This window comes from Marmota monax, unplaced genomic scaffold (genome assembly GCF_021218885.2).
Source record: "Marmota monax isolate L192 unplaced genomic scaffold, Marmota_monax_Labrador192_F-V1.1 WCK01_AAM20220418_F8-fsc00054, whole genome shotgun sequence".
Lineage (NCBI taxonomy): Eukaryota > Metazoa > Chordata > Mammalia > Rodentia > Sciuridae > Marmota > Marmota monax.
The window spans coordinates 3289813-3316253 of NW_026692145.1; the positions used below are offsets into that span (position 1 = coordinate 3289813).

At 38.6% G+C, this 26441-nt stretch overlaps 1 non-coding gene and 1 pseudogene across 1 annotated transcript; one reads left to right on the plus strand and one right to left on the minus strand.

The window, feature by feature from the left end:
• Positions 1 to 691: 691 nt before the first annotated feature.
• Positions 692 to 1560, minus strand: LOC124109955 (F-box only protein 27-like; annotated as a pseudogene).
• A 19563-nt stretch (positions 1561 to 21123) lies between these two features.
• Trnaa-agc (transfer RNA alanine (anticodon AGC)) lies at positions 21124 to 21196 on the plus strand. The gene has a single exon. It is a non-coding gene; the product is annotated as a tRNA-Ala (tRNA).
• Positions 21197 to 26441: the final 5245 nt, after the last annotated feature.

The window sequence follows — 26441 nt, forward strand, 5'->3', positions numbered from 1 at the left end:
TGTTAGATTATTCTCTTGCTGTTTGGAAAACAAAATGTCAAAATGAAAAATAAAATCACTTTAAATATCACACAATTACAGAGGTCCTTGAGAATCAGGGCTGGACTTGAGTTACCTCCTCATTTCCCAGGGAAGTCAGTGTGGGCAGATTTATCTCCAAATCCTGTTTGAACCTAGGTGACCTTTAGCTTCAAGGCCTGGGTCCAGCCCTGTAGCTCAGAAGGCTGGAAGGTCAAGTTTACCACCCAAGGCAGCTGGAATTTGGCTAGTCAGGATGAAAGTCAGAGTTCAGAGTCAAGTACAGGGCTTCCCTGAAAGGACCAGCTAAGTCCCTGAAGCAGAAAGGAGAGGGGACAAGACACCAACAGAGGGGACAGGGCAGAGGGTGCTGTGCTGAACTGCTGGTAGAGAGAAGAGGGGGTGAGAAGGCCTCCTCAGGTATCGCCTGTGGGTCTCCATTAAGCAGTGCTGTGCCCACCAAAAGCAGCAACCGTAGGTAGACCTGATGGAAGACCAGGCTTCCAGTGGTTTCCAGAACCTGAATGCAGGGCCCAGAAGGACTCCTGACTGGACCCTGTGGTTCTCACTGTGCCAGAGAGGTAGAAGCACTTGGTTAGTGAGGGGTCACAGCCAAATGTCTGGGCGCCTAGAAGGCATGGTCAGGCTCTCTCACAAGAAAGGAAGCCCTTGACTAGGGCTGACAGACACGTATGATCACACTGGAGTTGGTCACACAGGCTCCATAGGGGCCAGCCCAGAACTGTGTGTCCTGCCCCCAGTGTTCGAAAGACACAAAACGGACGCCTGTCTTGATGTTGGAGAACACATGGGTGACCTGAAGACAGATATTGTTGTTCCACTGCTTAATGGGGTCAGGCACAGCAGAGAATTTATCTAGGACGATCTGGTCAGCGTCTAGAAGTTGGACAAGGAGTTGATACATACAGCCACTGTCGTGTCGGGCTCCCCACCAGTCAGAGACACAAATCTTAATCCTGCCACTGTCCAGCAGTTCTGGCCACAGACCTCCTCCTCCAGGTCCAAGACCTGCTTCTTGCAGCACCAACTGAAGGACGAAACAGGTTTGTGTAGCCCCCCCGCCCCCCGCACGGTTTTCTTGTTTTTTTTTTTTTTTTTTTCCACCACGAGGCCATCTCCACTGTGCTGCACCATCCATTTCCAGAGGCTTTCTTGGCCACGTGGTTTGCAGATGAGGTTGCTTCCCAATGGTCTGTGCTCGCAGAAGCGGCCCAGAGGACAAAGCCTGGCATCGCAAGCGGGTCGGGGAGGCAGGCAGTTGCAGACAAACAACAGCAGGGCGCGGCCAAGCAGCACCATAGTCCTGGGCCAAGATCAGTAGCCACAGGGCCTGGCCATGCACCAGGGTGCGCCACTCCCAGCACACCTGGTGGCAGTGGGTGAGGAGCCAGCATGGGGGCACATGGCTCAGCACCACCAGGAGCAGCTTGGGTGGCAGTTGGCTCAGGTCCAGCGCCTCCTGAGGTCCAGCTTTGGCCTGGGGTCCCAGGTGGCCTGGCCCCTGGAGGTGGAGGTGCCCATGGTCCCCCAGCTGGAGTCAGCTGTGGCCTGGAGCCCAATGATGTCCCTTGCGTGGGCCGTGCAGTGCCCTAACATCATTCTAAAAGGAGAAAAATTGAATGCATTCTCTCTAAAAAATGGAACAAGACAGTGATGCCCTCTTTCATCACTTCTATTCAACATAGTTATTGAAACAGTGGCCAGAGCAATTAGACGAAAGAAATTAAAGGGATATGTATAGGAAAAGAAGAATTCAAATTAGCACTATTTGCCAATGATATGATTCTATACCTAGAAGTCCCAAAAAATTCCACCAGAAAACTTCTAGAACTAGTAAATGAACTCAGCAAAATAGAAGGATACAAAATCAATGCCCATAAATCAAAGGCATTTCTGTATAACAGTGACAAATCCTCTGAAAGGGAAATGAGGAAAACTACCCCATTTACAATAGCCTCAAAAAAAAAATCAACTTAACAAGGGCTGAAAGACCTCTACAATGAAAACTACAGAACGCTAAAGAAAGAAATTAAAGAAGACTTCAGAAGATGGAAAGATCTTCCTTGTCCTTGGATAGGCAGAATTAATATTGTCAAAAAGACCATACTACCAAAAGCACTATACAGATTTAAGGCAATTCCAATCAGAATCCCAATGAGATTCCTCATAGAAATAGAAAAAGCAGTCATGAAAACCATCTGGAAAAATAAGAGATCCAGAATAGCCAAAGCAATCCTTAGCAAGCAGAGTGGAAGAGGTAGCATCACAATACCAGACCTTAAACTATGCTACAGAGCAATAGTAACAAAAACAGCATGGTATTGGCACCAAAACAGACTGGTAGACCAATGGTGCAGAATAGAGGACACAGAGACTAACCCACATAATTATAGTTATCTTATATTAGACAAAGATGCCAAAAACATACATTGGAGAAAAGATAGCCTCTTTAAAAAATGGTGCTGGGAAAACTGGAAATCCATATGTAACAAAATGAAATTAAACCCCTATCTCTCACCATGCACAAAACTCAACTCAAAGTGGATCAAGGACCTAGGAATTAAACCAGAGACCCTGCATTTAATAGAAGAAAAAGTAGGCCCAAATCTCTATCATGTGGGATTAGGCTCCAACTTCCTTAATAAGACTCCTATAGTGCAAGAATTAAACTCAAGAATTAATAAATGGGATGGATTCAAAGTAAAAAGTTTCCTCTCAGCAAAAGAAACAATCAGTGATGTGAATAGAGAACCTACATCTTGGGAGCAAATTTTTACCACTTGCACATCAGATAGAGAACTAATTTCTAGGGTAAATAAAGAACTCAAAAAAAAAAAAAAAAGCTATGTAATGTTTTGAACAACTAATAATTAAAAAAAAAAAGAAAAATCTCACCCCGCCCCCCCCCAAAAAAAACCAAAACAAAAACTCAAAAAACAAACAACCCAATCAATAAATGGGCCAAGGAACTGAACAGACACGTCTCAGAAGAGGATATACAGTCAATTAACAAATATATGAAAAAATGTTCAACATTTCTAGCAATTAAGAAAATGCAAATCAAAACTACTCAAGATTTCATCTCACTCCAGTCAGAATGACTGCTATTAACAAATACAAACAACAAAGGCACACTCACACATTGCTGGTGGGACTGCAAAATGGTGCAGTCAATACGGAAAGCAGTATGGAGATTCCTTGGAAAACTAGGAACGGAACCACTTTTTGACCCAGCTATCCCATGCCTCAGTCTATACCCAAAGGACTTAAAAACAGCATACTACAGGGACACAGCCACATCAATGTTTATAGCAGCACAATTCACAGTAGCTAAACTGTGGAGCTAACCTAGATGCCCTTAAGTAGATGAATGGATAAAGAAAATGTGGTATATATACATAATGGAATATTACTCAGCAATAAAAGAGAATAAAATCATGCCATTTGCAGGTAAATGGATGAAGTTGGAGAATATCATGCTAAATGAAGTTAGCTAATCACAAAAAACCAAATGCCGAATGTTTTCTCTGATATAAGGAGGCTGATTTATAGTGGGGTAGGGAGGGAGAGCAAGGGAGGATTAGACAAACTCTAGATAGGGCAAAGAGGTGGGAGGGGAAGAGAGGGGGTATGGGGGTAGGAAAGATGGTGGAATGAGATGGACATTATTATTCTAAGTGCATGTATAAAGTCTCAAATAGTGTGAATATACTTTATATACAACTAGAGATATGAAAAATTGTGCTCTATATGTTTAATATGAACTGTAATGCACTCTTCTGTCATATATAACAAATTAGAATAAAAAATGTCTAGAAATGAGAAAAATAGATGTTGGAACACTGAAAAATCAATTTTCAATTTGACACATATATTACGAAAGAATTTCTATACTCCTGTCTAATCTAAATGTACTTTCCAATTGATATTACAATTTTTGATGACTAATGAGAAAAATAAAGTTTAAACATTTATTTGAAAAAAAGATTATGATTAACACTGTGTATGTGTAGGCCATATCATCTCTCTAATAGTCTTTTTAAAATTTAAAAAAATTTTTTGGTGCCAGGAGTGGAACCAGGGACACTTAACCACTGAGCTACACCCCAGCCCACATTGCATTTACATTCTGTATCCCAGACAAGTAATTTTTTTTATTATTACCAGAGATTGAACCCCAGGGTGCTTTTCGACTGAGATACATCCCCAGTCTTTTTTATATTTCATTTTGGGACAGGGCCTCACAAAGTTTTTGAGTCTTGCTTTGAACTTGTGAATCTCCTACCTCAGCCTTCCACTGTAATCACTAGGATTACAGGGGGGTGCCACCATGCCCAGTTTCTAATACTCTTTTAATCTGAAAAATTGATAAGATTTACCTCATGCAATTGTTGGGAAGTTAAATAAATTAATTCAGGCATTGAATTTAGCAATGTGTCTGATACATAGTAAAGAATAAATAAAAGATACTGTTATTTAAACACAAATTTTAAGATTTCTGAAGATGAAAGATTTTGATGTTTGTTCTTTTCTACTTCACATCCCTTTTCCTGACCCTAGTCCCAATCTGATCATCCCACAGTCTGCCCCATTATGTTAAATGGTAACACTACCTTTCTAATTGTTCAGCTCCCAAAGAGCCACCTTGACTCTTTCACAGTACATATTCAATCTTTAATCAAACCCTGTGAGCCATGTCTTCAAAATTTATCCTGAATTCAATTTCTGCTATCAGTTCAGGTGCAGAAAGTCTCATGAGATTGTTTTTTATTCTGATCCCAAAACAAATCAAATAAAGCATAAAACACATGAATGAGCTGAAGACACAAAGTGAACTAAAATCAAGAAAGTGAAAAGGCCTTTATAGGAGGAAGAGACTGCTGTTGAGCTGCAGGAAGAATTCTCCATAGACATTTTAGGAAGAAATGGGCTAAACTTGAGAAACTGATGTGACTCCATTTTTGAGAAACCAGCTTCTACCTCAAGGCCTGTCCAGAGGGAGGGAGCATGACCCTGTCCTTGGAAAAACCCACAGAGCGCTCCTAGGCACATACCCACCCTGCTGAGTTGTTTAACAGGAGAGATCTGGAGTGCCAGGTGTCCCTGACTCAGTTACGCTAGGTGAAGACCTATAGCAACCACCTAGCAACCACCATTCAGCATGAGACAGGGAAAATACCCGAAATACCAAGGAAAATGTGTAGTTTAGCAGGTACACCCCTTGCAGCTTAAACCAATCAGTTCAAATGTATCCACCTCTTTTTTTTTTTTTTAAAGAGAGAGAGTGAGAGAGAGAGAAACTTTAATATTTATTTTTTAGTTTTTGGCGGACACAACATCTTTGTATGTGGTGCTGAGGATCGAACCCAGGCCGCACGCATGCCAGGCGAGCATGCTACCGCTTGAGCCACATCCCCAGCCCTGTATCCACCTCTTGAACTAACCAATCACCCCTACCCAACTTGTTCCCGCCATGAATGTGCTAATCAATGTTAAGAGTTGTTTGATTTTCCTGCAGTATGAAATGATTTGCTGTGTGATATTGTGACGCAGAGAGTATCCCCCTAAACCTATAAATCCTCACTGAACTAAGGGCCAGGACTCACTCCTCAGGACTGCCATGTTGGAAACGGTTGTGAGTCCAGGCTCAAGCTTGCAATAAAGACTCTTGTGTGATTGCATCGAATTCAGCTCCTGGAGGTCTATTGGGGTCGAACAAATCTGGCATTACAAACTCAATAAGCTTAACTAACAGCTACCCTGTAAAATGATAAAGAGGCAGATGGGCAGAGAAGACCAGAAATGTTATCAGTGCCTAAAGAGTATCTGTTGGCTGGATATTTTCTATGTATTTTTCCAGATTAATTTTCTTTTCTCTTTGATTTTATTTATTTATAGAATTACAAGTAAAATGGCATATATTTAAGGCATACTACTTGATGGGGTATTTTTTTGGGGGTACTGGGGATTGAACCCGGGAGTGCTTTACTGAGCTACATTCCCAACCCTTTTATAATTTTTTTAAAATTTTAAGACAGGGTCTCACTAAGTTGCTAAGGCTGTCCTTGAACTGGCAATCCTCTTGCCTCAGCCTCCCAAGTCACTAGGATTATAGGTATGTGCCATTGTGCTAGGCCCACATGATGTTTTGATATATGTATGAGTTGTGCAATGGCTAAATCAAGCTATTCAACAAATGAATGATCTTACATATTTATTTTTTTTTGTAGTGAGAACACTTACAATATACCCTCAGCAATTTTCGAGTATTACAATACGTCATTATTAACTATAGTCACTATGATATACAACAGATGTCTTGAAATTATTCCTCCTATCTGAATGAAATTTTGTGTTTTTTGACTAACATCCCTCCTGACCATTCTACTCTCTGTTTCTGAGTTTGACATTTTTAGATTCCACATATAAGTGAGATCATGTTGTATTTATCATTATATATCTGGCTTATTTTATGTAACATAATGTCTTCCAGTTTTATCCATGTTGTAAAAAGTGACAAGATTTCCCCGATTTTGAATGTGAAGTAGTATTCCATTGTGTATTTGTATTCCATTGTATATTTTCTTTATTCATTCATCCATTGGTGGACACTTAGGTTGATTCTATATCCTGTCTATTATAAATAATGCTATAATGAGCATGGGAGTGTAGATATCACTTTATCTCACTCATATTGTATCTCATGGTCATCTCATGTATTTTGAATATAGACCCAGTGGTAGAATTGCTGTATCATATAGTAGTTCTAGTTCTAGCTTTAAGTATTTGAGGAACCTCCATATTGTTTTCCATAATGGTCGTACTAGTTTACATTCCCAATAACAATGTGCAAGGTTTCTCTTTTCTCCATATCCGTACCACCACTTGTTCTCTTTAGTTTTTTTTTTTTTTTTTGGTACTGGAGATTGAACCCAGGGATGCCTTGGAGCCACATCCCTAGTCCTTTTTGTATTTTATTTAGAACCAGGCTCTCACTGAGTTGCTTAGGGCCTTGCTAAATTGCTGAGACTGGCTTTGAACTTGTGATCCTCCTGCTTCAGCTACCCAAGCCCCTGGGATTACAGGCATGCATCATCTCACCCAGCCCTCTTTAGGTTTTTTGATAAGGGAGATGGAACATGTCTGTAATCCCAGTGGCTCGGGAGGCTGAGACAAGAGGATCATGAGTTCAAAGCCAGCCTCAGCATCAGTGAGGCGCTAAGCAACTCAGTGAGACCCTGTCTCCAAATAAAAGTACAAAATAGGGCTGGGGATGTGGCTCAGTTGTTGAGTACTCCTGAGTTCAATCTCTGGTACCAAAAAAAAAAGAAAGAAAAAAAGAAAAAGAAAAAGAAAAAGAAAATCATTATAACAGGTGAGAGGTGATATCTTATTGTGATTTTAATTGACATTTCATGATAATTAGTGATCAACATTTTTTCATATACTTGTTGGTCATTTGTATGTCTTTTTTTTTGAGAAATATCTGTATATGCCTTTTGCCCATTTAAAAAAAAAATCAGACTTTTTTTTTTAACTATGGAATTGTTTAACTCTGTTACATATTTTGGATATAAACACTGTATCAGTTGTACATTTGACAAATATATTCTCTGATTCTGTATGTTCTTTCTTCATTCTGTTGATTATTTCATTCCTATGCAGAAGCTTTTTAGTTTCATGTAATCTCATTCATCTCTTTTTGTCGATCACTCAGTCTCTGTACGTCACTGTTATGATTTGAATGTGAGGTGTCCCCCAAAAGCTCAATACAAGAAGGTTTAGAGGAGAAATGATGTGATTTTGAAAGCCTTAACCCAATCAGTGAATTAACCCTCTGATGGGGATTAATTGAGTGGTAACTGAAGGCAAGTAGGGTGTGACTGGAGGAGGTGGGCATTGGGGGGGTGGCTTTGGGTATATATTTGGTATCTGATGAGTGGATCCTCTCTCTCATGTGAGCTGCTTTCCTATACCATACTCTAAGACCACCATGTTGTTCTGCCTCACTTCGAGCCCTGAGGAATGGAGTTGACTGTCTATGGACTGAGACCTCTGAAATTGTGAGTCTTCAAATAAACATTTTCTCCCCTAAAATTGTTCTGGTTGGGTCTTTGAGTCACAGCAGTGAAAAACCTGACTAAAACAATCACTTTGAGTATTTTGAAATGCCATATAGGTAATGAATTTGAAATGTCCTTATAGATAATGAATCTTTCTATAGTTTTGGGTGTTTCATTTCCAAGGATATTTACATATGAGAGGGGAAAGCACAACATAATAGAGCACCATTGTGCTTATTCTTTTTTTTTTTTCTTTTTTTTTTTTTTTTTTTTTAATTTTTTATTGTGGGTTGTTCAAAACATTACAAATTTCTTGACATATCATATTCCACACTTTGATTCTAGTGGGTTATGAACTCCCACCTTCACCCCATACACAGATTGCAGATTCACATCAGTTACACATCCATTGATTTACAAATTGCCATACTAGTGTCTGTTGTGCTCCGCTGCCTTTCCCATCATCCACCCTCCCCCCTCCCCACCTCTCCCCTCCCCTCCCCTCCTCTCTCTCTACCCCCTCCACTGTATAACCCTGAGGGTCTCCTTCCATTACCGTGCAATTTACCTTCTCTCTCCCTTTCCCTCCCACCTCTCATCCCTGTTAAATGTTAATCTTCTTCTCCTGTTCTTCGTCCCTACTCTGTTCTTAGTTACTTTCCTTATATCAAAGAAGACATTTGGCATTTGTTTTTTAGGGATTGGCTAGCTTCACTTAGCATAATCTGCTCTAATGCCATCCATTTCCCTGTAAATTCTATGATTTTGTCATTTTTTAATGCAGAGTAATACTCCATTGTGTATAAATGCCACATTTTTTTTATCCATTCGTCTATTGAAGGGCATCTAGGTTGGTTCCACAGTCTTGCTATTGTGAACTGTGCTGCTATGAACATCGATGTAGCAGTGTCCCTGTAGCATGCTCTTTTTAGGTCTTTAGGGAATAGACCAAGAAGGGGAATAGCTGGGTCAAATGGTGGCTCCATTCCCAGCTTTCCAAGAAATCTCCATACTGCTTTCCAAATTGGCTGCACCAATCTGCAGTCCCACCAGCAATGTACAAGTGTACCCTTTTCCCCACGTCCTCGCCAGCACTTGTTGTTGTTTGACTTCATAATGGCTGCCAATCTTACTGGAGTGAGATGGTATCTTAGGGTGGTTTTGATTTGCATTTCTCTGACAGCTAGAGATGTTGAGCATTTTTTCATGTACTTGTTGATTGACTGTATGTCCTCCTCTGTGAAGTGTCTGTTCAGGTCCTTGGCCCATTTGTTGATTGGGTTGTTTGTTCTCTTATTGTCTAATTTTTTGAGTTCTTTGTATACTCTGGATATTAGGGCTCTATCTGAAGTGTGAGGAGTAAAGATTTGTTCCCAGGATGTAGGCTCCCTATTTACCTCTCTTATTGTTTCTTTTGCTGAGAAAAAACTTCTTAGTTTGAGTAAGTCCCATTTGTTGATTCTAGTTATTAACTTTTGTGCTATGGGTGTCCTATTGAGGAATTTGGAGCCCAACCCCACCGACTGTAGATCGTAGCCAACTTTTTCTTCTATCAGACGGCGCGTCTCTGATTTGATATCAAGTTCCTTGATCCATTTTGAATTCACTTTTGTGCATGGCGAGAGAAAGGGATTCAGTTTCATTTTGTTGCATATGGATTTCCAGTTTTCCCAGCACCATTTGTTGAAGATGCTATCCTTCCTCCATTGCATGCTTTTAGCCCCTTTATCAAATATAAGATAGTTGTAGTTTTGTGGATTGGTTTCTGTGTCCTCTATTCTGTACCATTGGTCCACACGCCTGTTTTGGTACCAGTACCATGCTGTTTTTGTTACTATTGCTCTGTAGTATAGTTTGAAGTCTGGTATCGCTATACCGCCTGATTCACACTTCTTGCTTAGCATTGTTTTTGCTATTCTGGGTCTTTTATTTTTCCATATGAATTTCATGATTGCTTTCTCTATTTCTACAAGAAATGCCATTGGGATTTTGATTGGCATTGCATTAAACCTATAGAGAACTTTTGGTAATATCGCCATTTTGATGATGTTAGTTCTGCCTATCCATGAACAGGGTATATTTTTCCATCTTCTAAGATCTTCTTCTATTTCTCTCTTTAGGGTTCTGTAGTTTTCATTGTATAAGTCTTTCACCTCTTTTGTTAGGTTGATTCCCAAGTATTTTATTTTTTTTGAAGATATTTTGAATGGAGTGGTTGTCCTCATTTCCATTTCAGAGGATTTGTCGCTGACATACAGGAATGCCTTTGATTTATGCGTGTTGATTTTAAATCCTGCCACTTTGCTGAATTCATTTATTAGCTCTAATAGTTTCTTTGTAGAGCCTTTTGGGTCTGCTAGATATAGAATCATATCATCTGCAAATAGTGATAATTTAATTTCTTCTTTTCCTATTTTTATGCCTTTAATTTCTTTCGTCTGTCTAATTGCTCTGGCCAGTGTTTCGAGAACTATGTTGAAGAGAAGTGGAGAGAGAGGGCATCCCTGTCTTGTTCCAGATTTTAGAGGGAATACCTTCAGTTTTTCTCCATTCAGAATAATGCTAGCCTGAGGCTTAGCATAGATTGCTTTTACAATATTGAGGTATGTTCCTGTTATCCCTAGTTTTTCTAGAGTTTTGAACATAAAGGGATGCTGTACTTTGTCAAATGCTTTTTCCGCATCTATCGAGATGATCATATGGTTCTTATTTTTAAGTCTATTGATGTGGTGAATAACATTTATTGATTTCCGTATATTGAACCAGCCTTGCATCCCAGGGATGAATCCTACTTGATCATGGTGTACAATTTTTTTTATATGTTTTTGTATCCGATTCACCAGAATTTTATTGAGGATTTTTGCATCTAGGTTCATTAGAGATATTGGTCTGTAGTTTTCTTTCTTTGAAGTGTCTTTGTCTGGTTTAGGTATCAGGGTGATGTTGGCCTCATAGAATGAATTTGGAAGTTCTCCCTCCTTTTCTATTTCCTGAAGTAGCTTGAAAAGTATTGGTATTAGTTCTTCTTTAAAGGTTTTGTAAAATTCTGCTGTATACCCATCGGGACCTGGGCTTTTCTTAGTTGGTAGTCTTTTTATGGTTTCTTCTATCTCCTCAATTGATATTGGTCTGTTTAGGTTTTCTATATCCTCCTGACTCAATCTGGGCAGATCATATGACTTAAGAAATTTATCTATGCCTTCACTATCTTCTAATTTATTGGAGTATAAGGATTCAAAATAGTTTTTGATTATCTTCTGTATTTCTGAAGTGTCTGTTGTGATATTGCCTTTTTCATCCCGTATGCTAGTAATTTGAGTTCTCTCTCTTCTTCTCTTCACTTGTGCTTATTCTTTTGGAACAAAATCATTTCAATTTTGAATGAAGGAATAGCCCAAAGGTTCAGGGCATTTTTTTTTATTTGGGTGATGGAGAAAAATGGCCATCAATTCTCTGAACCTGGGGAAGTGAGCTAGTTGGGCAGTGTTATTGTTTGAATGTGTTCCCCAAAGTTCATGTGTTGGAAACTTTACCCCGAATGCAACGGTATTGATAAAATAACCTTTAGTAAGTGATTAGACCATAAGAACTCTGAACTTATAAATGAAATAATGCTGTTGTTATGGGAGGGGTTAGTTATCAAGGGAATGGCTTCCTGATAAAATGATGACTTCAGCTCCGCTCTCCCTTCTTTTGTTCATGTGTACTCCATAATATAATGTGCCATGGAGGCCCTCACCAGATGGAGCTTCTCAATAGTGGAGAGATGGAAGAAATAAATCTCCATTCTTTATAAATCACCCAGTGTTCCGTCTTCTATTGAAGCAGCACAAAACAGACTAAAACAGGCAGTTTTAATCTAAGAAAGTTTGTGATATCTCTGTCAGTTGGTAATAGTGTGGCAAGTTGGAAAGCTTATGATGACCTTTGATGGTTGGCTGGGGAGAAGTAGGTCTATCTAGGATTTAGCCTGTATCACTTTTACTTGAGCCACTTTCACCTGAGCCATTCAGTGTAGAAAAAATATGTGCCACAGGGACTTGACCTTGAACTGTTCAAAATGCATATTTTTTCTGGTTTCCATGGAAATGGTTACAGTGAGGCCAGCACAGGTCTTGTACATGGTAGTGTCTGGGGAGTTTATTAGAACTGTTGTCTATGACCAATTCCACCCCACTTCCAGGAAAGCACATATAGTTCTCTTCTTTGGTGCTAGAATAGTTGGGGGCATAGAAAAGGCCAAAAGGCCTTTGAAATGGCCAAACCTCCTCTGAATTGAGAACACTAGTCAGAATAAAGAAATAAAGCAGGAATACTGAGATCTGGAAAGCAGAATAAACTTTATTATGAACTGGAAAGACTAAGCAAGAGAGGAGCTACCAACTTTGAGGATCAGTATGAGCAATAAAGTATCCAGAGGCTTAGTGAGCAAGGGGTCACCTCTCTGGATTGCCTTGGATGCACTTGCTACCTACTGGAAAATGGGACATTTAGAATTTCTTGTTCAAGAAACATGCCTAGGTTTCATATTCAAGGTGAGAAAAAGAAGTTTTCAAGAGTCACAGAACATACTACTGGCAGCAATCATGACATTGAGGTGGAAGGAAATAGGTGGAGTGCCACCTACTGGGAGCAAAGGCAGAATTTAGAAGGGAGTTTGGAATGATGGAGAATGGAGATGGTGAGAATCCTTGTGTTCTAAAATTCACAAATGGTCCCTCCCTTTCTACATTTATATTACATTTGATGCCTTCTAACTTCAGCATGATCTTCAGTAAACACCTCAACGTGGGAAGATTCTGTATTAGAAGAAGGGAGAAACTGAAGTATCTGTGGTTGCACTTGAGGGTGTGTGTGGGCAGCTCAGTTCATGGACTTGGTGATAGTAGTAGTGGGTGAATTTGTCCCTCCTCTGCTTTTTATTTCCATTCAGGCCCTTAGATTGGATGTTGCCATCTACATTGGGGAGGACAGACTACTTTATGGAGTTTGCATATTCAAATGCTAATCTCATCCAGAATACAGCCATACAAACACCTGGAGAAATAATGTGTAATCTGGGCACACAAAATTAACCACCAGATTAATTCTCAAGGAGCCATGTGTTTTTGTAGGAATAACTGGAGAAATGATGGGAACCACCCACTCCTTTACTTTTTAGGTCATTAAGGTGGATACTAATGTTTAACATTCCCTAGGAATTCAATATTGCTTTTTATTTAATGTCTTGGTGGGGTAGGGGACAATTTCAGAGTCTTCCAAAAGGTCTTTGCTACTATGGTAGTTCTTACCCTTACAGTTCATAAATTGAGCTTTAACTTATGGTAGTAATTAGAAACTCTCCAATAGTGCTACCATGTTCCTCATGCAGAAGCCCTCTAATGGGCCCAGTTGGACCCCCTGCACAACGAACTCTTTATGTTCCAACAATTACTAGTGGAAAAATATTTCTGCTGTGACACTGATCTCACATCTTACCCATGGTATGTGTGTATCTCCTATGATAAATAAAAACTGAAACTTCATTGCTACTTCTCTCCCACTGCTCAAACCCTGTCATTTTGCCAGGTGACAATGCTTTGGGCTAATATCACTATAAGCTTGATTGCACCTGGTCTACCCATATCATCTACTTTCTTCCCCACTTCCCCCAAAACACAGCAAAGGTTCCCTTCTGGATCAGCTTCCACAAATACCTCCTTACCTTTCTTCTCAGTGCTTCCCTGGGCCCCTCTGAGGCTGGGACTACTTTACAGGGTAGCATTTTTGCAACTCATCCAGCCCTCGATCCCAGGTCAGGTCTTTTTCAGTCTGTAAGGAGCTGTCTCATACATAAGAGCTTTTATGCTTTCTCCTCACAGACACGCTTCGGACCCAGTCACTGCCACTTTTATCAGCATAACGAGGGCCCCTGCTTTATCATGTCCATGGTGATATAGCTTCATGACTCTGGGACCAAGCACCAACTTCCCTACCTGCTAGAAGATGCCTTCAATGTTAACATCCCTGTCCTGTGCCCATGATGGTGACACAGACTGTCCTACCCACCCCAACTTCTTCCCTGTCTGGGAAGACTTTTGTTGATATATTTGTCAAGTAGTCTGTTGGGCCATCTCTACCACCATTTATATTGCCTGGGTCTTCTGGAAACCTTTGGAACTTCAGATGGACTTGGCAGATATCTGGGATGGGCATGGTCTGACACTTTAGCTTGATTGGACCAACTCCAGGATAAAACTGTTGCAACTACAACATCACCCACAGTATACACAGTGTCTCCAGTTCTTAGTGTTTAATTCTAAGTAATTCTGGTCTTTCTAACCCATTTTAGCTTGCCATAGAACTCTTCAATCAATTAATATCAACCCTGCTACCACTGATTCCATTCAAGCACCTTTTACATCCTCTATGTAACTGTGTAGTCAAGTCCCATTTGCTCATTACCTTTCACTGATCTAGGTAATCCATTATTCCATATCCAACTGTGGTTTCTCCAGACCTATTTGCCCATTACTCAACTCTAAGGTCACTGACAATCTTCAACACAGGTAATTTTAGTCACCCACCAAGCGGCTTTTTGGGAGTGCCTTTGCCAACCTGACATTTGTCCACTCTTTACACACCTCTTGTTAACCACCCTTTCCTCATTAGTTGGTGAGTATGCCCTAGATCCACAGATGAACCCCACTCTCATTGTCTTCCCCCAACTGCTCAGCCAGACACTAGACCTACTGTATTCTCTCTGCTGTTGATGCAGTCCAGTTTCCATTAGATTTTTTTTCATGATGCTAGTAATTCTTGTCTTATTATCATAATATGCACTTCTATAGGTTACCCTCCTACTGATTGGGCATATGGATTGGGCACCTCTCACCTGATGTCCGCTGAGGACATGTGGTAGACCAGTATTCCCCTCATACCTGTTTTTGGTAATATATTTTTAGTTGTTTAGAGCCTCACTTCGTTGCTGAGGCTTGCTTTGAACTTGTGATCCTCCTGTATCAGCCTCCTGAGTTACTGGGATTACAGGTATGAACCACTACACCCTGCTCTTTTATTCTTGATATTGGTGATTTGTGAATTTTCTTTCTCCTTTTTGACAGTTGATGATAGGCACATTGATTTTATGGATATTTAAAGTAACCAGATTTTTAAAAGTTTTTTTATTATTATTTTTTAAATATATATTTTTAGTTGCTGATGGACCTTTATTTTATTTATATATGGTGTTGAGAATTGAACCCAGGGCCTCACACAGACAAGGCAAGCGCTCTACCACTGAGCCACAACCCCATCCCCCAGTTATTTATTTATTTATTAATTAAAATATGTTTTTTAATTGTAGATGGACACAATACCTTTATTTTATTTTTATGTTGTGCTGAGGATTGAACCCAGCACCTCATGAGTGCTAGGTGAGCACTCTACCACTGAACCACAATCCCAGCTCCCCAGTTTTTATTTATTTTTTAAATTTTATTTATTTTTTAGTTGTAGTTGGACACATACCTTTATTTATTTATTTTTATGTGGTGCTGAGGATTGAACCCAGGGCCTTGCATGTGCTAGGCAAGTGCTCTACCACTGAGCTACAGCCCCAACCCCCCAGTTTTTATTTTTAATTAGATAATTTATATTGAGATAATTTTAGATCCACATGCATTTGTAAAATATAATACAGGCAGATTTCATATATCTTTTACTCAATGTCCTCCAATGGTAATGACTTGCAAAACTATAGTATAATATCACAAAGAGGACATTGACATTGATATAATCAAGATAGAACAGTATATCATCATGAGGATCCCTCATGTTGTCCCTGCTCCCATCAGGTCCTTAACCTCGGGCAACCACTAATGCATTTTTTATTTCTATAATTTTGTCATTTCAAGAATGTTGTATAAGCTGGATGTGGTAGTCCCATTAGCTTGGGAGGCTGAGGCAGGAGGATCACAAGTGCAAAGCCAGACTCAGCAACTAAGCAAGGCCCTAAGCAGCATGGTGAGATCCTGTCTCAAAATAAAAATAAAAATAAAAATGAACTTGGGATGTGGCTCAGTGGTTAAGTGCCCCTAGGTTCAATCCCTGGTATTCCCCCAAAATATTATACAAGTGGAATCATATGGCAGGTAACTTTTAGGGAATGATTAGTTTACTTGGCATAATTATCTAAAGATTCACTGATATTCTTAATAGTTTGTTCCATTTTATTGCTGAGAAGTATTCCATGGTATGAAAATGACACAGTTGCATAATCTATTGCATTCACCTATTGGATTACCCACTGAAGAATAGCTGGGTTGTTTCCAGGTTTGGGTTATTATGAATAAACTTGCTATAAGCATCTGTATGCAGGTGTGTGTATGTATGTACACATGCGTACATGCTTGTTTGTGTGTATATGAAAGGGACAGAAAGGAAAGGGAGAGGTAGAGAATATAGTATAAGCTTTCATTTTTGTGGGATAAGTGGCCAGAAGTGCAATTGCTGAATTGTGTTTCACTTTTAAAGAAACTTTTGAACCCTACTGGATTTGAACTTGTGATCCTCCTGCCTCAGCCTCCAGAACCACTGGGATTACAAGCATGTGCCACCATGCCTGGCTGGTCCAGATTTTGTTATTTTAAAAATGCTTCCTTTCTGATTTTAGTTTAGGTTAATATTGGACTCATAAAATTATTTTAAAGCACACATTCTTTAATTTTCTGAAACATTTTGTGTGGGATTACCATTATTCATCAAAAGTTTAATGGAATTCACTAATGAAGCCATGTTCACTTAGAGTTTTTATGTGAGAAAGATTTAAATTATGAATTCATGTTAAAATAGATGTAACTAGGGCTGAGGTTGTGTCTCAGTGATAGAGCACTTGCCTAGCACACATGAGGCACTGGGTTCAATCCTCAGCAACACATACAATAGATGTAATTCTCTTCAAATTTTCTATTGTAATTGCATTGATTTATTAATTTTTGCCCCTGGATTCAACCCCCAGTTCAAAAAAACAAAACAAACAAACAAACAGACAATTAGGTTTGGGAATTCTATTTCATATTTTGTCTGTTCTGATCAACATTGCATAATGCAAATAGTGTTTTCCATATTTTTATGTGCTTATTTACCATTGTATGTCATTTTCTGTGAAATGTCTCTTCATATCTTTTTACTATTTTCTATTTGCTTATTTGGTTTTACTTTTAAGTTTTCAGTTCTTTATGTATATAGATACTAGATTCTTTTGGTCAGATATGTGATTCGAGAATATTTTCTCCTACTGTATAAACTATATTTCTATCCTTTTAATGGTCTCTTTCATGAAACAAAAGTTTTTTTTTAAAGAAAGAGAGAGAGAGAGAGAGAGAGAGAGAGAGAGAGAGAGAGAGAGAGAGAGAATTTTAATATTTATTTTTTAGTTTTCGGCGGACACAACATCTTTGTATGTGGTGCTGAGGATCGAACCCGGGCTGCACGCATTCCAGGCAAGCGCGCTACCGCTTGAGCCACATCCCCAGCCCCCAAAAGTTTTTTTTGTTAACATTGATGAAATCTAATTTATCAATCATTCTTTATATATTATGCTTTTGGTATCAAGTAACTCTAAGGATTCTTTGCCTAATCCCGTATCCCAAAGATTTTCTCCTAAAAGTTATATAGTTTTATATATTATATGCAAATTCACAATGCATTTTGAGTTAATTTGTGTATGAAGTGTGAATCTTTGGTTGAGGTTCACTTTTTGCCTTGTGAACTTCCAATTGTTTCAATACCATTTGTTGAAAATATCTTTTCTTCACTGAATTGCTTTTGCCCTTTTGTCAAAAATCAATGGGTATATTTGTGTGTGCCTATATTTGGATTCTATGTTCTGCTCCATTGATCTATGCCTCTATCATTCTGCCAATACCACCCAGTTCTGATTACTGTATTGCAGTTATATAATAAAAATTGAAATTGGGCACTTTAATTCTTTCTACCGTTTTTCAAAACTGTTTTTAGTGATTCTAGTTCCTTTGACTTTTCTACCAAAGCCTGGGCAAGATTTTTTTATAGATATAATATTTTTCTCTCATCTATTTATCCATTATAGATATATGTTGTCTATATATAACCATAACATTTTACTTGGATTTTGATATAAATTACATTAAGTATATACATCAATTTGGACAGGCTTGACATTCTTACACTTGAGTCTTCCAACTCATGAACATGCTGTGTCTCTCCATTTATTCTGATTCTCAAACATTTCTCTTATCAATATTGTGTAGTTTTCAGCATACAATTCCTTTACATATTTTGTTAGGTTTACACCTAAGACTTTCAGTTTTTAAGAAATTGTAAATGATATGATATTATTTCATTTTGGTGTCACTTGCTCTTGCTAGTGTATAAAAACACAACTTGGGTCTTTGTGTGTTATTCTTGTATCCTGCAACTTAGTGAAATTGCTTATTTGTTCTAGGAGATTTATATGGATTGTTTGGTAGTTTTTATGTAGACAAGTTATCTGTGAATAGGGACAATTTTGTTACTTTCTTTTATGTATGCCTTTTATTTTCTAGTCTTGCCTTATTGTGCTAGCTAAAAAGTCCAACACTGTTGAATAGGCATGGTGAGAATGGATATCCTTGTTTCGTCCCCACTCTTAGGAGCAAAGTATTCAGTCTCTCAATTTTAAGAATAACATTTTTTAAAAGATACTGTTTATCAAGGCAAGGAAGTTTTTTCTTATTCCTATTTTTCTGAGAAGATTTTTCTTTTCTAATATAATCTCGGTTTCTTTGAAAGAGGCTTTTCATGTGAAAGAATGTTTTGTATTGCAGCCAATTTCTTTGAAATAGGTTGAACTATTGAATTGTCAGTAGGCACAACATCAGAAGTATTCCTCAAAAAATGTGTTGTGTTCCATTTAACCATAAAGAGCAGATGCATTTATGAAGGGTTTTGAGTAGTGTTCTTCAAACTTGGTGTCATAGTTGGAAATGTCAAAGATCCTGGAAGCAAACTAAGTTGCAAATATAAATTATTATGATAACACGAATGGATCAAGAACCAGTGCAGGGATAAAATACCATTTTTATGAGAAACTGCATAATCACCAGATTGTGAAAGGGAGAAAATTAAGGAAAAAATTAAGTGCTGTAGAATACTACAGGTACATATAGGGGCTGTGGGTGGTATATTGTTTCTTTGAATTACCACAGGTATTTCTTGTTCAGGCTACAGGTTTCCTAGATGTTATTGTATTGGAGGATACTATAGTAAATATGAATTCTTCAAAAGTCTTTGTAGCTTTAACCAATATCTTGAATAGTCAGTAGACTTATTGTCTTTGCATAGTTACAATATTTGAGGGCAGATCTCCCCAAATGGAAGCCAGCCTATTATTCTGTACTTTCCATTATTGTTTCTGGGCATATCTTACTTTCAGTCTGATAGTTATTTGTCTACTAGTTATTTGTCTACTTCCTCTGCTACATAATTTTGGTTAATTAGAGTTGGAGATGGGTGGCTTTAAAGTTATTGATTTGATAAATCTGCTAGGGTAGGCTTGTTGAGGCATTGTGGCCTCAAGACCTGGTAAAATCAAAGGATTCCATAAATGTGGTCCATCAAGCATTGTAACTGTGCCTGATACATAGTAAGCACTTAGTAACACTTCTAGAATGAATAACTGGTACAAGCTGTCTTAGCTGTTCTTCATTAGAACTCATCTATGGAGTTCTAAAGAAAGCCTTGGTGTTAAGTACTCTAATTCACATAAAACCAGGTCAAATTTATGCTGAGATAACTTGAAGAAATAGCCATTGAAATAGATATTACCAAAGTCAGGATGTTCTGAGGACAGGTTGTTTGTCATCGTGCAGCTGGAACCATTTTTCTATATAATATAATAATATATCAGGCTAGAGTAGGCTGGTGTTGGGGTTGAAGAAGAGAACTGGGTGTAGGGAAGAGAAACAGGGCAGAAAACAGGATCTTTATTGCTAAACAACTACATATATGTTGGAAGAATAAGCTAGTGCTTCCAAAATTGCATGTTTTGACAAACAGAAAATGGAACTTATTATATGGTATACTGAAAAACTGGACAAGATTATTCAAAGTTGAAGGCAACTTGCCCAATTCTCTGAATGCCCCAGGTCTTCATGGTCATTCCATGGTCAATTCAATATTTCGTAAACCTATAACCCAGCAAGAATAATTATCAGTGAAAGAAATCTTTTCCCCTATTGAACTCAGTTATTGGGCTAACTAGAACAGTAACATAAGGAGTAAATTGTGGGTAGAACCTGAGAAACACCAATAGATTCAAGATCAACTTTACTTACTTAGAGTGTTCCTAAGTTTAATATGATTGATGCATTATAGAACCTATGTGCATGTCTGGATCATACAGAACATGTAAGACAGGGTCCAATAATTCTACCTTTTCAAGTAGAACTCTTTTAGGGTTATTACAAAAGCAGCAGTATATCAGATGTCCAGGAAATTCTGTCATCTTATTATTAGAATAAAAATGTGATCTTATGATTATGAGGGCCACATAAAGATTTCATGAATCAGTTTCTGAAAATGTATAAGGTATTGAATATGTCAAACAGCAGAAACATATTGTCGGAGACTCATCTGGTCTACCATATTCCATATATTGCTTTCATTCATTCTAAAGGCAAAACCTAGTTTTATAAAAAACAATGTTTGAAAATTTTTCAAAAGAAGATATGGAAATAGTCAACCAGCATATGAAAATGTCCTCACAATTTTAATCATTTGGGAAAAGCAAATTATAATGGACTATAACTACAAAACTTGTAGCGACCAAACTTAAAAAGACTACAAACTCCAAGTATTGACAAGAATGTCAAGCAATTGGAACTTTCACATATTGTGGTGGGAATATAAAATGGTAGTTACTTCAGAAAATAGCTTGTCAGTTTCCTATAACATAGCATACATTTGCCTTATGAACCAAAAATTCAACCCCTTATTTATTTTCTCAAGAGAAAACATGGACTGGGGTATAGCTCAGTTGGTAGAGTGTTTGTCTAGCATGCATAAGGCCCTGGGTTCAATCCCCAGCACCACAAAAAAAAGAGAAAATATATGGCCACAAAAATAACTGTATGTGAATGTTCATAATAGTTTGATTGAAAATGGCCCAAACCTGGAAACAACCCAAATTTTCATTGATGGGTGAATTGACAAAAAATTGTGGGCATGTCCATCAAACAGAATACTAGTTAGCAATGCAAAGTAGTAAGTTACTGCTATATGTAAGAATATGAAAGAATTATAAGAATATTGCATTACATTAAAGAATATAGATATAAAAGTGTACATAGTGTATTCTTCCATTTATATAACACTCTGTAAATATTAAATGTATTTGAGGTAACAAAAATCAATTAGTGATTGCCTGAGAATTGTTTGGATAGCTGGTTGACTGGAATGGGTACAAGTGAATTTTGGAGGAGTAGGATGAAAATGTCTTATATTTTGATTGTGGTAGTTGTTACTTCTGAGTGCTATATAAACCTGTCAGAACTCATAATAAAGTACACTAAAAATGACTAAATTTTATTATATGTAAATGATATTTCAAAAATACATGTGTTTGGAAGCTTACTGCCTTATTTCACTTATATGAAGACTGATATAGGTGTCTAATGTACTTTTGCCACAAGTTGTTATTTATGTGTTGTTGGAAGCACTTGGCCTTAGGTACTTGACATAATCATGGGCCCCAGGTCCCAGGTTAATCATATTCACATTAAAATTTTCTTTCAGTTCTAAAACTGCTTTCTGGTAAGTGGTATACTTCTCTAGTGTAAGGAAGTGACAGATAGTGTAGGGCTACAGTGAGCATAGCTAGAACTTAAGGAAGAATTTCAAAATAAGATGATGAGCCTAGACTTTCATGGATATAGTGAAGCAGTTGGATATACATCTATAAAGGGGGTGGGTGTGGGCCATAAAGCTCTAAAAATAATGTTTTTTGGCATGTTATTTCATGAGCACGTTAATTCAATGACCTCTTCTGCTAATGTGGGATGTGTAAAAGGGTATCCATTTAAACCAGGATAATCTTGGAATCAGGCCGAAGTGCACCAGCCAGAGTGCACCACCCAGAATTCTCTACTATAAAATGCCCTTTTCCTACCCTTGGTAAGTGACAGTAAAAGATGAACCTTCCATTCTTACCCTGGCAACCTGGTTAGTATGCAAAGGAACTTCCAGAGATGAAGTGGCACCTGTGGATAAAGGGGTTAGCTCAGATGCGGGTGTGGTCAAGAGGCCTATGACATAGATGTCTTTATTTCTTTAGTTTTGTGGATACATCTGTATTTATACCCTAATGCTTAATAGTTTTGAAATAACAATAAGACTCTGATTGATCCACTCATTGGTTTCTTCCTGAGACTTGCTGAGAACCTAGAGTTTGAGGCTTAATTTAACCACTCAACAAATTGCATAGACTATGTTTGCTGGCAGCTGCCAGCAATGTTTTCTTTTTTTGTGTGTGTATGTGGTGCTGGAGATCAAACCCAGGGCCTTGTGTATGCTAGGAAAACACTCTACCAACTGAGTTCTATCCCCAGCCCTCTATGTTTTAACTGGTTGAGCTATTTAAAAAGTTTATTAGCTTGAGAGGGGTAGGGATTGTTTGACTCTCCTCATGCCCTGCCAGAATCAGAGGTATTTAGTATCCCTCCAAATCTGAGGTTGCACATTATTAGTTAGTTTCCCCAGAAATGGAAGTGACAGGGTAGTGATGCTGGTTGAAAGCAAAAGTTCACAGCTCAGCATTCCACCTGTGGCCCTGTATGCATCATGATGGGACACTAGAGGGTACCCTCGTGCTGCTAGAAGTTGAAAGCTGTGGGTGTAAATACAAGCCATACTAACTAGATTTAGATTTTAGACAGTAAATGGGAGGGTAAATGGAGAATTTTGCCCAGTCTCCTGAGGGACTAATCAGGTGGTGGTCTTGAGGCCTGGGCTATGATAGGGAACATTAGGAAGGAGATTAAATACTCATTAAGAATTCAGGCTGTTATGGCCTAGCTTTCTAGGCAGAGCTCACTGGGCCATGGATAAGAGAGGAGTTATTAAAGGAGCAACCAAAAAGGAGATAGATTTTCAAATACTATCTATATGCAGACATCCAAATCTATATTTCCAGATTTTTCTTCTGAGCCTCATTTATATATCCAACTGGATATATAGACACTGGAATATCCCTCAAATACCTTGAACTCAGTTTTCAAAATAGAACCAATATTTTCATTTCTTTCTATATTCTCTCTTCATACCCTCATCCCATGCTACAACCCCACTGATGATGTCATGTCCTTTCCCTTTCTTATGGACCTGCTCATTTCCCAACATTACCCATCTCAGTAAATAGTGGCTCATTATTGTTCAAATCATCAAGCTGGTGGTACCAATCTTCTTTCTCATCAAGCTATCCTATCTTGTTAATTTTTATTTATTTTTTGGTGCCAAGGACTGAACCCAAGGGTGCTTAACTATTGAGCCACATCCCCAGCCCCTTTTTGTATTTTATTTAGAGACCAGGTCTTGCTGAATTGCTGAGGCTGGCCTTGAACTTGTGATTCTCTTGCTTCAGCCTCCCAACCTGCTGGGATTATAGGCATGCACCATTAACTGACTTGTTAATTCTTTTCACCACAATATCTCTTGAATTTGCATAAATTTCCAAATTCCCCATTCCCTGCCATCATCTCCTCCTGCCTAGATTACTGCAATAGCCTTATAGATATTCTCTACATATCCAGTGTTGACCCCTCCCATTTACTGTCTAAAATCTAAATCTAATTATGTCATATCTTTGCTTGAAACTACTTAATGGGTCTTGTAGCCTTCAGAATGATGTTTAAATGCCTTAGCATGGGATTAATTTATGCCACTTTGGAGACATCTAAATGTACCATTTTAGAGAAACTGGGGATGAACCCATGAATGAAACATACAGAGTCTCTGCTCTCACGGAACTTAACTATTAGGGTCATGACATGAATTGAGCTTAAAGTGCCACAGAAGGCCTTTCATGATCCAGTTCCGGCTCACTGCTCCAGCCTGTGATCTTCTCAATCCCCTTCCTCCCTATCTTGCTATCTCCTCACCACTCCTTCAGATTCAGTTCAGCCAACCAGAGCTCCTTGTAGCTTGTATATGCTTCTACTCTTTCTTGCCTCCATGCCTTGGGACAGGCTATATTCTTTCCACATGCAATACCTGCCACAACTTCTTTACCAGCAAAAATTCTATTCATCCTTCAAAACTCATTCAGCTGTTATACATTCCAGAAAGCCCTCCCTGCTTACCTTTATCCTTTAATCTTATGTTAAGTATCAGTATAGTTCCATAGAATCCTGTGTCTACCTCTAGAACAGCATTTCCCACCCTGCTATTATAATTATTTACTTCTTTGTATTTCCCTTCTTTGTGAGAATCTATCACGCAAAGACCTTACCCCAAAGTCCAAGGAGAGGGCCATGTTCTGCTGCTCATGTTTTTAGCCTCTCATTTTCTATGTTGCCAGCTAGTACTTGGACTTATTTGACTCAAGGTCTTTAATGCAATTGTAACTTGTGACCCTTTGTTCAGTGTCTTTCATTTTTAGCTATTTTCTCCATCACTGTTCTTTAGAAAGCAAGGGATACACTAACAAAAGGCTGCAGAGGAGGTTCATCTGCCTGCCTTTCAATATTCCATGCTGGTACACTTTGTCCAACTACTAGAAATTGAACAAAATGATGATGTAGGACTGACAAGTGGCATTCTCTCATCCCTGAGTTACTGGACCAGCTCTGAGGGACCTAGTTATTCTCCAATTTGGACTCACATGGAGACATATAGTCATTTCATTTACTCAAGAGACTAAAAATGAAAGCTGGCTTTGCCATTTCAATTATGGTGTCATAACCTTTGGTTTATTCAGGGTTCCAGTTATATTCTATTATTTCTTGAATGGCATTTTCTCTGACCTCCTGGAAATGAGACAAAATTAAGTTTTAATCACACACTCAAATACCCATATATGCCCTTACCTCACTTTTTCTTTTTCTTTCTTTTTTTTTGTACCATGGATTGAACTCAGGGGCACTCAACCAATGAACCACATCCCCAGCCCTATTTTGTATTTTATTTAGAGACAGGGTCTCACTGAGTTGCTCAATGTCTCACTTTTGCTGAGGCTGGCTTTGAACCCTTGATGCTCCTGCCTCAGCCTCCCTGAACCACTGGGATTACAGGTGTGTGCTTCTGTGCCCAGCCTTACCTCACATTTTATCCTAGTTGATTCCATCTAGTTCAACCATGAGAATTACCAATTTCATACCTACCATCAGAAGTAATCTTTTAGTGTTGAATATATGAGGTCCAGATCCTTTGCCATTGGTGTGAACCTAGGGCCAGTAGCTAGTTGACTTCATGGTCAGGAGGGTTCCCCACACCATATGTCTATATGCCTGCAACCATGTAGAATACCTAGAGCAGAGTGGATTTTCTGTAAAATTTAGAGAATTACCTGTCTACTATAACAGTATGACTTCAGTCAAGAGGAGGTAGGGGCAGTCTGTGACACTGTGAAACCAGCCCTGGAGGGGTCCATATGATTTGTGACATAATAACAAAAATAATCAAGAGTAATAAGAACAGAGCTAGCTACCACTTCAACATCTGCTATGTCCCGGGAAACATTGAAATGACATACCATCTGTACACATTTTTAGTATTTCCTTTAAACATTTTAAGAGCTCTGGAGAGGAGACACGATCCTCATTTTAAAGAGGAATTAGCTGAGGTTAACTGAGGTTAACTATGGCGAATCATGCAGATCTTAAGTGGTGGAGTAGGGGTTAGAACCTGGGATTTCAAAGCCCACACTCTTTCCATTAGACTATGTAACTTTCAAGAATACATTATGAACTTTAGATCCATTTACTCCTGAACTTTTGTCTCCTGGCTTCTTCTAGAAGAAGTATCGCTTATGAGCTGCAGAGGGGAGTAAAGAGAAGGATCTGCAAGGAAAAATACAACAATTCAAATAAACTAAAATCCCAGTTAGTCATCAAGTTTTCTCAAATCTGTCCTCAACTAAATGTCTCTGTAGGTCTCTAATCCATTTCTTCCTTTCTGTGCCCATGTCTGTGCCTTTGTTCAGGTTCTCTCATCTCTACTATTGAAATAACCTCTTAAATGGCCTCTCTGTCTCTAATCTCTCCTCCTTCAGATATTCTCTTCTTATATTTTCAAAATGCAGGTCTGATCAGGTCGTTCCCCAAATTAAAACTCTTCAATGGGCCT